Source organism: Callithrix jacchus, chromosome 15 (assembly GCF_049354715.1).
Source record: "Callithrix jacchus isolate 240 chromosome 15, calJac240_pri, whole genome shotgun sequence".
In the NCBI taxonomy this organism is placed as follows: Eukaryota; Metazoa; Chordata; class Mammalia; order Primates; family Cebidae; genus Callithrix; species Callithrix jacchus.
In genome coordinates, this window is record NC_133516.1 from 72,266,740 (window position 1) to 72,280,287 (window position 13,548).

The 13,548-nt window shown below is 38.9% G+C and overlaps 1 protein-coding gene across 31 annotated transcripts in view; it reads left to right on the forward strand.

Annotated features, from left to right (window-relative positions):
* The window catches only part of TMCC1 (transmembrane and coiled-coil domain family 1), a 254,921-nt gene that overhangs the window by 55,977 nt on the left and 185,396 nt on the right, over positions 1–13,548 (forward strand). For 3 of the 31 annotated variants that reach the window (XM_078351746.1, XM_078351757.1, XM_078351764.1), the window contains exon 3: positions 1,451–1,568. The exons of the other annotated variants lie outside the window; for them this stretch is intronic. The gene's annotated coding sequence lies outside the window, so the exon portion shown is untranslated. The remainder of the gene's footprint in view (positions 1–1,450; positions 1,569–13,548) is intronic. 31 annotated transcript variants of the gene reach the window in all.

Consider the following 13,548-nt stretch of genomic DNA (forward strand, 5'->3'; position numbering starts at 1 on the left):
TGCATATTCACTCCATTGCCCAGGCTGGAATGCTTTAGCTCAGTCATAGCTCACTGCAGCTTAGACCCCCTGGGCTCAAGCAATTCTCCTGCCTCAGCCTCCTGAGTAGCCACTTACAGGTACTTTTCCTATACTTTAGGTTTTTATATTTGTTCGTATTCTGTAATGTATGCTACAGTTTTTGGTGTTTCTTTTTTTTTTTTTTGAGCAACAAGGTCTTGCTTTGTTACTTAGGCTAGAGTGCAGTGGCATAATTATAGCTCACAATACACCAGTTTTAACCAAAGAGTAGGTACAGAAAAATACTTTATAAATGAGCAAATCAGTAATTGTGGTGCTTCCCAGAAACTGTTTTCTTGGCCGTGTTTCTTGTGTGTTGGCAAATAATTAAGGATGCGTTTTTAATTGACACTTGGAGTAGTTAATAATATACTCCTCCTACCCAACAATCTCCTCTCTTCCCATAAGCCTTCTATTTTTATTCCAGAATTTTATAAAATGTTAAGACCAAAATGACCTCATTACTCAGAAATATGTCATCTAATGGAGTCAACGTGAACAGAAAGTTAAAAATTAAAAACAAAATGGGCATTATTTGGCTTTGAGCTGTAGTGTTCTTTATGCCAGCCAGTTGATGATTTTTAAAAAAACTTTTTTCAGTGTTTAGAATTGTAACACATAATATAAAATTTACCATCTCAACCATTTCAAGGGTACAGTGAGTGGTATTAAATACATTCATAATGTACAACCATCACGACCATCCATCTCTATAGCTCCATTTGTCTTATAAAACCAGAACTATTTCTCTCTTTGTGATTGGCTTATTTTATTAGCATAATGTCTGTCCTCAAGGTTTATCTAAGTTGTTGTATACTGCAGAATTTCCTCCCCTTTTTTTTTGAGATGGAGTCTCACTGTATCACTCAGGCTGGAGTGCAGTGGCATGATCTTGGCTCACTACAACCTCTACCTCCTGGGTTCAAGCAGTTCTCCTACGTAGCTAGGATTACAGGCCCTTGCCACCACATCCAGCTAATTTTTGTATTTTGAGTAGAAATGGTGTCTCTCCATGTTGGCCAGGCTGGTCTCAAACTCTTGATCTTTTTTTTTTTGAGACGGAGTTTCACTCTTGTTACCCAGGCTGGAGTGCAATGGGCGATCTTGGCTCACCATAACTTCTGCCTCCTGGGTTCAGGCAGTTCTCCTGCCTCAGCCTCCTGAGTAGCTGGGATTACAAGCACGCGCCACTATGCCCAGCTAATTTTTTGTATTTTTAGTAGAGACGGGGTTTCACCATGTTGACCAGGATGGTCTCGATCTCTTGACCTCGTGATCCAAACTCCTGATCTTAAATGATAGACTCACCTCAGCCTCTCAAAGTGCTGAGATTACAGGCATGAGCCACCATCCCCTCTCCCCGCCCCTTTTTCTTTCTTTTTTGAGACAGGGTCTCACTCTGTTGCCCAGGCTGGAGTACAGTGGCATGATCAGGGCTCACTGCAGCTTTAACTTTCCAGGCTCAAACAGTCCTCCTGTCTCAGCCTCCCAAGCAGCTGGGACCACAGGTATGTGCAAGCACTCCTGGTCTAATTTTTTTTATTTATTTTTAGTGGAGACAGGGTCTCACTTGTTGCCCCGGCTGGTCTTGACCTCCTTAGTTTAAGCAGTCCTCTTGCCTCAGCCTCCCAAAGTGCTGGGATTACAGGCGTGAACCAACCATGCACTCGGCAACTTCCTTCCTTTTTAAGGCTGAATAACATTTCATGGTATGTATAGGCTGCGTTTTACCTATTCATCTGTACTGCTATGAGGGTGTATAGGTATCTCTTTGAGGCCTTGCTTTGAATTCTTTTGGATATGTACCCAGAAGTAGAATTGCTAGATTGTATGATAATTCTAATTTTAATTTTTTTGGAACCACCATGCTGTTTCCCACAGTGGCTGTACCATTTTACATTCCTATCAGCAGTGCACAAAGATTCCAATTTCTGCACATCATTGCCAACACTTAGCTGTTTTCCTGGTAATAGCCATCCGATTGTTTATGGTTTATAATTTGATTAAAGTAGCATATCTGAATATTTCCTTATTCTTTCAATCTTTGAAAAATTAAAATAGACTGAATTTTTGTTACATTGTCTTTAATAACTAAGTTGCTTGCCTTTTTACTAAGCAAATATTTGTTTGAAGGGACTTATATGACAGTCTTTTTCTTTTTACCCTGCTGGAAGTTGGTCCATTCGACTGATGGCTTTATTTTTCTTTCCTCAAAAGCTAGAACTAAGCCTACAGGAAAGAAAGGAACATACACTGGAGCCAAAGGCTGGTGCTACATAGGCCTGTGGGGTATGCATATTCAGAAGCTTTGCAATTGGTTGGCCTGAATCTGTCAAAACATGTTTGGATGGTTCTGGCTGTGTACTGATTTATTTATGTGCTTCTGAGTAGTGATCCTGTGAATGAATACATTATGACTATTGTTTGGAAAACTGTTGTATAGATTTCCAGGGAGAAAATTTCTGGGGAGATGATTGGGGAGAAAAACTCAGAGAAACCCCACTGTTGAACAGATGGTAAATTCACTGGTTTAATCTTCTGTGAGTGCTTTTCAGAGATTAAGCCTTTACCTGATCTCAGCAGCAAATGCTTGTATTTTGGATGCAAGTTATTTCACAGAAGGGACTCTGTGGTAGGAAGACAGAATATGAAATTAAACATCTATGTCTTAGGTCTAGCCTAAATAGATATTGTTAACATCAGTGTGTTTTGTATAAAATAATCTCTCTTCAATTTCAGGAAAGCATAGAGAAAAAAAGATTCTTTTCTAATTTTTATTGAACCAGCTGAAATGGTACAATGTCTTCCATTTTTAAGACACTTAAACATTTGTTTAGTTGAATTGTTTGAAAGGACAGAGGAGAATAGGACATTACATATTTGAACACTGTAAGTGGAAGAACATGAATTGATGGAGGTAGTAGTATCCTTCCACATTTTTTTTTTCTGTCATGATTTAGACTCCTACAGATTTTGTATCTTAAGAAAGAAATGCAGACATGTTGGTAAAATACTAGCAGTTTTCAAACAATACCTAATCTAAATGTTAATTGAAATAGAATTCACAACAAACCTGCATGTGTACTCCTGAACCTGAAATAAAAATTAAAAAAAATTTTATGCACAAAAAGTAAAAAAAAAAAAAAATAGAATTTACAATCTTGAATTAAATGTAATCCCTTTCAGTGGATACATGCAGATACATATATACAGGAGTATATATGTATGTGTGTTTATATGTAGAGATACTTTTTTTTTTAAGATGGAGTCTCTCTCCTCTAGTCCAGGCTGGAGTGCAGTGGTGTGATCTTGGTTCACTGCAACATTTGCCTTCTGGGTTCAGGCAATTCTCATGCCTCAGCCTCCCAAATAGCTGGATTACAGGCATGAGCCATCACGCCAAACTTTTTGTATTTTTAGTAGAGATAGGGTTTCACCATGTTGGCCAGACTGGTCTCAAATTCCTGACCTCAGGTAATCTGCTCACCTCAGCCTCCCAAAGTGTTGGGATTACAGGTGTGAGCCACAGCACCTGGCCAATATAGAGATACTTACAAATAAGTGCACTAGTCTAATCCTTATTAAATCTTACTCTGTTGAATTTACATTATGATCATGATGTGTTACATGTTTAATAGTAGTAGTAGCAGTAAGAAAAAGTTATAGCAGCTCTTAGTATTCCTTTACTTTGTGCTAGTCTCTATATTAAATACTTTCCATGTATACATTGTCTCATTTATTCTTTACGATAAGACTACAGAATGGGCAATATTTTTATTGCCATTTTGGAAATCAAGTAATTCGCTCAAGGACCAACAATTGGTAGAAGAGGGAGCCATAATAGCTGAATGTTTCAGTGATGTAGGAAGTCAGGTCATAAGAGGAATAAAGATAGGGGAGGGAGTATTGGATTTCAAGAGAGTTAAGTGTGCAGTAGTCCTTCATGAGAATATGGGAGTCAATAGACTAGAGAAGTGTAGTCAGACTACTGAATAGAATCAAATGCATATTTGAGGTTAGTGGACACAAATTTTAAATGTCATTGGTTGGCATAGATTTGTGTATTTTCTTGTCACTTTCAACTGTAAGGGTTCAAGTATGGAATCAGAGTTAGATTGGCAGGATTGGAGTTTTGCCAGTTGTTTGAGGAAAGGAGAAGGCCAAGGAAGTTAAGGGTGTGCAAGGGAATGTTTTTAATGATGGCTCATATAATCTAAGCCGGGGGACCTATTTTAGGAGAAAGGGTTAAATGGAATGGAATTGGAGTTATTTTTGTCCTGTATATATTCACTCTTTTCAACAAGTGGTGCTAAAACAATTGGAGATTGATAAACACACAAAGTACCTCAACCCTTACCTCACATAAAATGTAACCTTACCAGACATAAAAATTAACTTCAAATAAATCATAGGCCTAACTTGAAGAGCTAAAGCCATACAACTCCAGAAAGTTTTTGTCATAAAGAAAATACAGGAGAAAATCTTAGTGACCTTGGGGTGGGCAAAGATTTCTTAAAATACAAAAAGCATGAAGTGTAAAGGGGAAAAAAAAATCACTAAATTGGATTTCATAAAAATTAAAAACTTTTAATCTTTGAAAGATACCTTTAAGAAAATGAAAACTCAAGCCGTGGGCTGGGAGAAAATATTTGCAGAACATGTATCTGACAGAGGATATGTATCTAGAATATATAAAGAATTGTAACTCAAGAGTAGAAAGACCCCCCCCCATAAAAAAAGGGTGAAACAATCTGAATGAAGTTCATCAAATAATATAAATGGATGCCAAATAAGTACATGAAAAGATGCTCAGTCATAAGTCGTTAGGGAAATGTATATTCAAACCATAATGAAATACCACTACACACTCCCTAGAATGGCTGTAATGAGAAGGATTAGTCACATGTGACAAGAATGCTGGATCATCTGGAACTCTCATATACTGACGATAGGAATGTGAAATGGAACAGCTACTTTGGAAGACAATTGGGCACTTTCTTTCAAAGTAAATGTGAACATGCCATATGATTCATCTATTCTACTTCTAATTATTCAAGAGAAATGAAACTGCATATTCACAAAAAAAGACTTGTACACAGATATTCACAGCAGCTTTATTGGTAATAGCTAAAAACTGTAAACAGCTCACATATCCATCAAGTGTATGGATAAACAAATTTGGTGTATTTGTGCAATGGAATACCACTCAACAATATAAAGAACAGTTGATACTCAGCAACCTAGATGGATCTCAAAATAGTTTGGTATAATGGATGAAGCTAAACTTCAGAAGAGTACATTGTAAGTACTTGGAAAACTAATTTCTTGCAATAGATTTCTAAGCACTATCAGGAACATAATGACTTAAACAATAAGTCTGCTTAAATAAAATACAGTCTGTGAAACAAATCTCTGAATTATTATTGCTTCACTTGACAGTTTAACTTGACCATATTTCTCACTTTAATGTAATACTGTCCTGTTTATATTCTCACGTTTGCTTGCTCATTGGTTCACGGAACATTTATTCAGCATCTCTTTGAGCCAAGCCTCCGTAACTACCTGGTTTGTTGTTGTTGTTACTATACTTTTGTAAGGTTTTTTCTTTGGCTGCATCTGATTACAGTAAACATACGCAGTTTAATAAAACAGTTTTCATGACTGAGGAGAGAGCATTCTTTTTTCAAAACTACGTATATATGAATGAATGAACAGCAGTATCTTGCTCTGTTACCCAGGATGGAGTACAGTGGTGTGCTCATAGCTTATTGCAGGCTGGAACTCCTGGGCTCAAGTGATCCTCCTGCTTCAGCCTCCCAAAGTTCCGAGATTATACGCATGAGCCACTGTGCCTGGCTAGCATTCTTCAAAGTAGTAAATGTCTACTGAACTTGATTATGTCTTTCTTATTTTTGTCTTAACTCTTGGGTGTCCTATTACTGAGTTAGTAATGGCTTATAAAACAAGGAGGTCAGGAGAAAGATTTGTTTTGAGTGTCAATGACTGGTTGGTAAAAGATGTTGCTAAATCACAAATTCCCTTAGTAGGCGGTTGGAAAAATGTTGCTTCTTGTAAAATAGAAGCACAAGAAATAAGTAATAGCTTCAAGAACAGAATTGTTGAATAAATTTTCAGTGTTGCAAAGCATAAAGTATGTGTTACCATTGAAACCATTTCAAATTACCTACAGCGAAGGAGAAAGCATAAATTGGAGATTTTTTTTGAGATGGAGTCTCTCTCTGTTGCCAGGCTGGAGTGCTGTGGCACGATCTCGGTTCACTATAACCTCCAACTCCCTGGTTCAAGCAATTCTCTTGGCTCATCCTCCCGAGTAGCTGGGATTACAGGCATGCACCACCATGCCCCGCTAATTTTTGTATTTTTAGTAGAAATGGGGTTTCGCCATGTTGGCCAGGGTGGTCTCAGTCTCCTGACCTCATGATCTGCCCACCTCGGCCTCCCAAAGTTCTGGGATTACAGTGTGAGCCACTGCGCCCAGCCTGGAGATGTTTTTAAAATCTGAAAAACCCCATGGCTAGGTTTCACTGCTTTAAGTAGTGTGATTGGCCAGGCATGGTGGATCAAGCCTGTAATCCCAGCTACTCAGGAGGCTGAGACTGGAGAAATGCTTGAACTCAGGAGGCGGAGATTGCAGTGAGCCAAGATCATACCACTGCACTCCATCCTAATGACAGAGCCAGACTCCATCTCAAAAAAAGAAAAAAAAAAAAAAGGTAATATGATAATGGCTCCCTGCAGCCTCTATATCCTGGGCTCAATGGATCCTCCCACCTCAGCCTCCTGAGAAGCTGGAACTACAGGCATGTGCCAGTATGCCCAGCTAAAGTTATCCGCCCACCTTGGCCTCAAGTGCTGGGATTACAGTAGTGAGTCACCATGCCCAACCCAAAAGAGAATCTTCCCTCGACCCCTTTTTGGCTGCCAAATACTAAATTAGTGTTTATGAGACACTGATGCTTTTCCCCCCGACATGTATCACATGATTACAAAGTGCTTGATGTTTTTCTTTCTTTTTATTCAAGACAGAGTCTTACTCTGTCATCTAGGTTGAAGTCCAGTGGTGTGATCATGGCTCACTGCATCCTTGTACCTCTCTCCAGCTATAACAGTCTTTACATCTCAACCTTTTTGAACAGCATGCCACCACACCTGTCCAGTTAAAAATTTTTTTTGTAGAGACAGGATCTCCCCATGTTGCCCAGACTGGTCTCGGCATGATATTTTTCTATTGGGGGTGAGATTAGGCAGAATTTCAGGGTATTTTACCTGATATTTCATGACTCTTACTGTAACAGACACTTAGGCTCTTTGGGGACATTTCTATGCCAACTCCTTCTGAAGTTGTTAAACCCTTGTCTGAGGTACTTCTGTATCAGTGAGGATTAACTGAATTGTCTAATGCAGCATGTTTCAGCTTTCATGCTGCCTCTTTGCTTCTCTTTATTGGTTACTAACTGTTTTGATAGTAGATCTTTGATTTATACTTCAGTGATAGTATTTATATATCTTTGATTCAAAAAGCATTGGAAAATTATAGATTTCTGAGAGAAGCTGGATGACTTTCCTTACCTTCATTTTGAGATAAGTAATTACTCATGGGAGTAAAAAAGTAATATTTAGAGTAGTTGGTGGGAACGTCTGTAGACATGGAGATAATTATAGATCATTTGTACTTTTCCCTTAGAATATCTCACCCCTTTCCTCTTTTTTTTCTTCTGTTGATTGCTTAAGTTGCTTGCTTATTGGTTCATATTTAAAATCCGCATCTATATTAATTATGAGACTTAAGGCCTGACCCATATGGAAGTAGTTCTAGCTTTTTTTTTTTAATTTTGTGAGACAGGATCTTGCTCTGTCGCCCAGGCTGGAGTGCAGTGGTATGATCTCAGCTCAATGTAACAACCTCCACCTCCTGGGCTCACGTGATCCTCCACCTCAGCCTCCTGAGTAGCTGGGACTACAGGAATACACCACCACCCCCACCTAATTTTTGTATTTTTTGTAGAGACAGGATTTCACCATGTTGCTCAGGCTGAGCATTCTTAATAGGCTAGGATTCGTAATCTGGCTTTGCTTTTCAGATTGTCTTCTAGATATACTGAACCTTATACACATCCTTTCCCTCTTCCACCTTTTAAATTTACTTTTCTAAAGGGAGTAGGATATTTCTTTGGAATAACAAAGGGGTCTAATTTTTGGGTAACAGGTTATTATCAAAGAAAGAAGTATTTTGAGAGAGAAGAGCTTTTATTCTTACTAGTTCAGGAGTTAAGTTAGAAAGCTAAAATAAAGGATTCACTTCTTCATCAGCTGCCTGCTTAGACCAGGTTTTGGATTTCAGGTCAAAAGATGCAGACCACAAACAGTGTTAGAATCAAGACAGAATGAGCTAGTAGCACCTTTTTTCCAGTTACCCTTCAGGAATGGTGAGAGAAGATGGGAGAGGCAGGGAAGACAAGGCAAAAAAAAAAAAAAAACTACCAATGCAAATCTTGGATTTAATTTGTAGGTTCCTGAAAATGAAATGAAGAAAAAAGAAACACCTGATGTTGGGCACTGTTAGAATTTATTCCTGCATATGTATCACATACCTAGGATTTGTAGGTTTCAACCATTTAATTATTTTTCCCAGTTTTACCCAAAAAAAACCCTGTCTTTGTGGATGGCAGATGAAGAATAGTCCATACTTCATATATTATTCCTATATTTCCATTCACTCCTGAAATCATGGCAGTGTTTTTCCACTTATAATATTATTCTTTCTAGATTTTGTAGATTTTTGTTAGGTATCCTTATTAGGCTAAGGGAGTGCCCATCTGTCTTAGTTTGTTAGGAGTGTTTATTGTAAATAGATACTGGAATAGTCTAATGCTTTTCTGCACTTATTGTTCTTGAACTATCAACCTCTGGTGATCCACCCACCTTGGCCTCCAAAGTGCTTATAGGCGTGAGCCACCACGCCCGGCCTTAAGAATGCAAAGAAACCTGTTTCTAAAACCAGGTCTGGCGTTTCTTTTTTTTTTTTAAGACCGGGTTTCGCCATGTTGGTCAGGCTGGTCTTGAACTCCTGACCTCAGGTGATCTGCCTGCCTTGGCTTCCAAAGTGCTTGGATTACAGACAGGCATGAGCCACCGCGCCCGGTGGCATTTATTGTTATGATATATGGTTTTTTAATTTAGTTTGTTGCTATGGTGAACTACTTGATTTTTGAATGTGAACCAGCTCTGCATCCCTGGGATAAACTCTACTTAGCCTAGATGCATTGTCTTTTTATATAATGCTGTATTTGATTTGCTAATATTTTGTTAAAGGTTTTTGCATGTATGTTCATTAGAAATACTGGTCTGAAGCGTTTTTTTTTTTTGGTAGTGTCTGTTTTGTTTTGGTATTAATGTTCGTCTTTAAAATGAATTGGGAAATATTCCTTTTTCTTTTTTGCAAGAGATAGAATTATTATTTCTTATTTAAATGGTGGGCAGAATTAACCACTAAAACCGTCCAGGTCTGGAGTTTTCTTTCGTGGGAGGTTTCCAGCTACAAATACAGTTTCTTCAATTCAGTTAATCTGTTTTTCCTTTCCTTTTATATTTTTTGTAGTTCATGTCATATTTCAAGGAATTGGTTTATTTTATCTAAGCTATCAAATTTAGGGTCAAAAAAGTGTTTGTAGTATCTTTTATTATTCTTTTAACCTCTATTATATTTGTACTCTTGCCTTCATTCCCAATATTGGTAATTTGTGTCTTTGTTTATTTCTTGGTTAGCCTAGCTATAAGTTTATCAATTTTATCAATCTTTTCAGCTTTTACTTTCACTGACTTTTCTACATTGTGTTTCTCTTGTCAGTTTTGTTGATTTCTGCTTTAATTTTTATTATTTTCTTCCTTCTGTTTGATTTAGTTTTAATTTGTTCTTCTTTTTCTACTGTGCCAAGGTAGAAGCTTAGGTGATTGGTTCTAGGTCTTTTTTTTTTTTTTTTAATAATATAAGATGTAACTAAGACTATAAATTTTCCTCTTCTAAGTACTGTTCAGCTGCATTTCATAAATTGTAATAATGCTGTATTTTTATTTACTTTGCAAGTATTTCTACAGTAGATAAACTTCCTTTCTGTTTCCTGCTAGCTCTACTTGCAAATGTTTTTAAAGTTTCTTTTTGACTTCCTCTTTTACTCATGCCTTATTTAGAAGTGTATTGTTTAATATCCACATATTTGGAGGGACTTTCCTAATATATTTTTTTATTGATTTTAGTTTTCTATTATGGTTTGAGAGTATACTTTGTTTTATTTTTTTTATTTTAAAGGTTTGTTTTGTGGCTCAGAGTATCGTATATCTTTGTGAATGTTCTGTGTGTACTTGAAAAGAATGTATATTCAGCTGTTGTTCAGTGGAGTGCCATACAAATGTCACCCAGGTCAAATTAGGTGATAGGGCTGAACAGTTGAGGTCATGCGTGCGCATGTGTGTGTGCGCGTGCGTGTGTGTGAGACAAAGTCTCACTCTATCACCCAAGCTGGAATGCAGTGGCATGATCTCAGCTCAGTGCATCCTTGACTTCCCAAGTTCCAGTGATTCTCGTACCTCAGTCTCCTGAGTAACTGGGACTACAAGTGCATGCCACTAAGCCTGGCTAATTTGGGTATTTTTGGTAGAAACAGGGTTTCACCATGTTGGTCAAGCCAGCCTTGATCTAGCCTCAATTAATCTGCCTGCCTGAGCCTCCCAAAGTTCTGGGATTACTGTTGTGAGCCACTGTGCTTGGCCAATCTGCTTACTTGGTTTTTCAATTACTGAGGGTTAACTGTTAAAAGTCATCTACTATAATTGTGGATTTGTCTGTGTTTTCTGTCATATCTATCAGTTTTTCCTCCTGTATTCTGAAGCTTTGATTTAAGGTACATACACATTTAAATTTATTAAGTCGTCTTAGAGAATTGACCCTATTATCATAATGCCCCTTGTATAAGTTCATTTTCACACTCCTATAAAGAATTCCCTGAGACTGGATAATTAGACTGGGTAATTTATAAAGAAAAGAAGTTTAATTGACTCACAGTTCCACATGGCCAGGGAGGCATCAGGAAACATATTCATAGCAGAAGGTGAAGGGGAATAATCATGGCAGAAGGCAAAGGGGACGACTTAGTTGCTCCCCATTTTCAGGTGTCTTTTTTTTTTTGAGACAGAGTTTTTCTCTGTTGCCAGGTGCCAGGCTGAAGTGCAGTGGCACGATCTCAGCTCACTGCAACCTCTGCCTCCCAGGTTCAAGCAATTCTGCCTCAGCCTCCCGAGTAGCTGGAACTACAGGCGCACTACCACCACACCCAGCCAATTTTTGTGTTTTTTAGAGATGGGGTATCACCATGTTGGCTGGGATGGTCTCAATCTCTTGACCTCTTTACCTCATGATCTGCCCGCGTCGGCCTCCCAAAGTGCTGGGATTACAGGCGTGAGCCGCAGTACCCGGCCTTCATGTATCTTTATAGTAGTATCCCATTCCTGGTACCAATTTTTTGTGTTAGTTCATTTTCACACTGCTGTAAAGAACTACCTGAGACTAGGTAATTTATAAAGAAAAAAGGTTTAATTGACTCTCAGCTCCACATGGCTGGGAAGGTCTTAGGAAACTTAGAATCATGGCAGAAGGTGAAGGGGAAGCAAGGCAAGTCTTACATGGCAACAGGAGTGGCGTGGGGAACTGCCACATACTTTTAAACCATCAGATCTCATGAGAACTCACTATCACAAGAACCGCATGGGGGAACCACCCCCATGATCCAGTCACCTTCCACCAGTCCCTCACTTGACATGTGTGGATTACAGTTTAAGACGAGATTTGGGTGGGGACACAGAGCCAAACCATATCACTCCTCTTTATCCTTGACAGTCTTTCTTGTCTGAAATCTACTTTGTCTGCAATTCATTTGGCTACGCTAGCTTCCTTTTGATTAATTAGTGTTTGTATCGTATATTTTTCTCCGTTGTCTTATTTTTTTTCTCTTTCAATCTGCTTAGCAGGCTTCTTGTGGACCAAATATAGCTTGATTTTCCCTTTTTTTTTTTTAAGATGGCATTTCACTCCGTTGCCCAGGCTGGAGTGCAATGGCATGATCTTGGCTTACTGCAACCTTTGCCTCCCAAGTTCAAGTGATTCTCCTGCCTCAGCCTCCCAAGTAGCTGGGATTACAGGCGCGTGCCACCATGCCTGGCTAATTTTTGTTTTTGTATTTTTGTGTTTTCACGATGTTGGCCAGGATGGTCTCGATCTCTTGACCTCATGATCCACCTGCTTCAGCCTCCTAAAGTGTTGGGATTACAGGCATGAGCCACCGCACCTGGCCTCCTTTTTTTTTTTTTTCTATAGAGACAGGTTCTCATTCTGTCATTGTGGTTGAAGTGTAGTAACATGATCATGGCTCACTGCAGCCTTGATCTCCTGGGTTCAATCAATCCTCCCACCCCAGTCTTCTGAGTAGCTGGAATTACAGGCACATATCACCATGCCCAGCTACTTTTTGTGTTTTTGTAGACAGGGTTTTACCATGTTGCCCAGGGTGGTCTTGGACTCCTGGGCTCAAGCAATCCTTCTGCCTCAGCCTCCCAAAGTGCTGGGATTACAGGTGCGAGCCATTATGCCTGGCCTGGTCTTGCTTGCCTGCCCCTCCCCGCTTCTCAGTAAATAGTCTGAGAAGACTACTTACTTTTAAAGTGATCATTAGTGTAATTAGATGAAAACCTACCATCTTGCTAGGTGTTCTCTATTTGTTGTTTGTTGATTTTTTATTTTTTAGAGAGAGGGTCTCTCGTTGCCCAGGCTGGAGTACAGTGGCATAATTATGGCTCACTGTAGCCTGGACCTCCTGGGCTCAAGCGAGTCTCTCACCTCAGTCTCCCCAGTAGCTGGGACTACAAGTGCACACCACCATGCTTGGCGAATTTAAAATTTTTTTAGATATGTGTCTCATTATGTTGCCCAGGCTGGTCTCAAACTCTTGAACTCAAGCAATCCTCCTACCTCAGCCTCCTGAGTAGCTGGGACTATAGGTGTGTACCACCATGCCCTGCTAATTTTTCTGTTTTTTGTAGAGAAGAGATTTTGCTATGTTGTGTAGTCTGGTGTCAAACTTCTGAACTCAAATTATCCTGCTGCCTCAGCCTCCTGAGGAGCCATGACTATAGGTATGCACCTGTGTGGTTTTTTCTTTTTGCCTTTTTTGCTGTGATTTTGTGTGTGTGTGTGTGTTTAAAAACTCCATTTTACTTTGTTGACTTATCACTTACATTTGTTTAAAAGTTTTTAGTGGTTGCCTTTTGGTTTACCTGATACATTTTAAAATAACCTGAGTTTTTCAAGTATTTTACCACTTCACATTTAGTTTAAGTATGGTTTTAGTGTGTTCCCAGTTCTTCCCTCTTTCCCCTTGTGTCATTGTTGTTAAACATTTCACTTTTACCTGTGTGGTA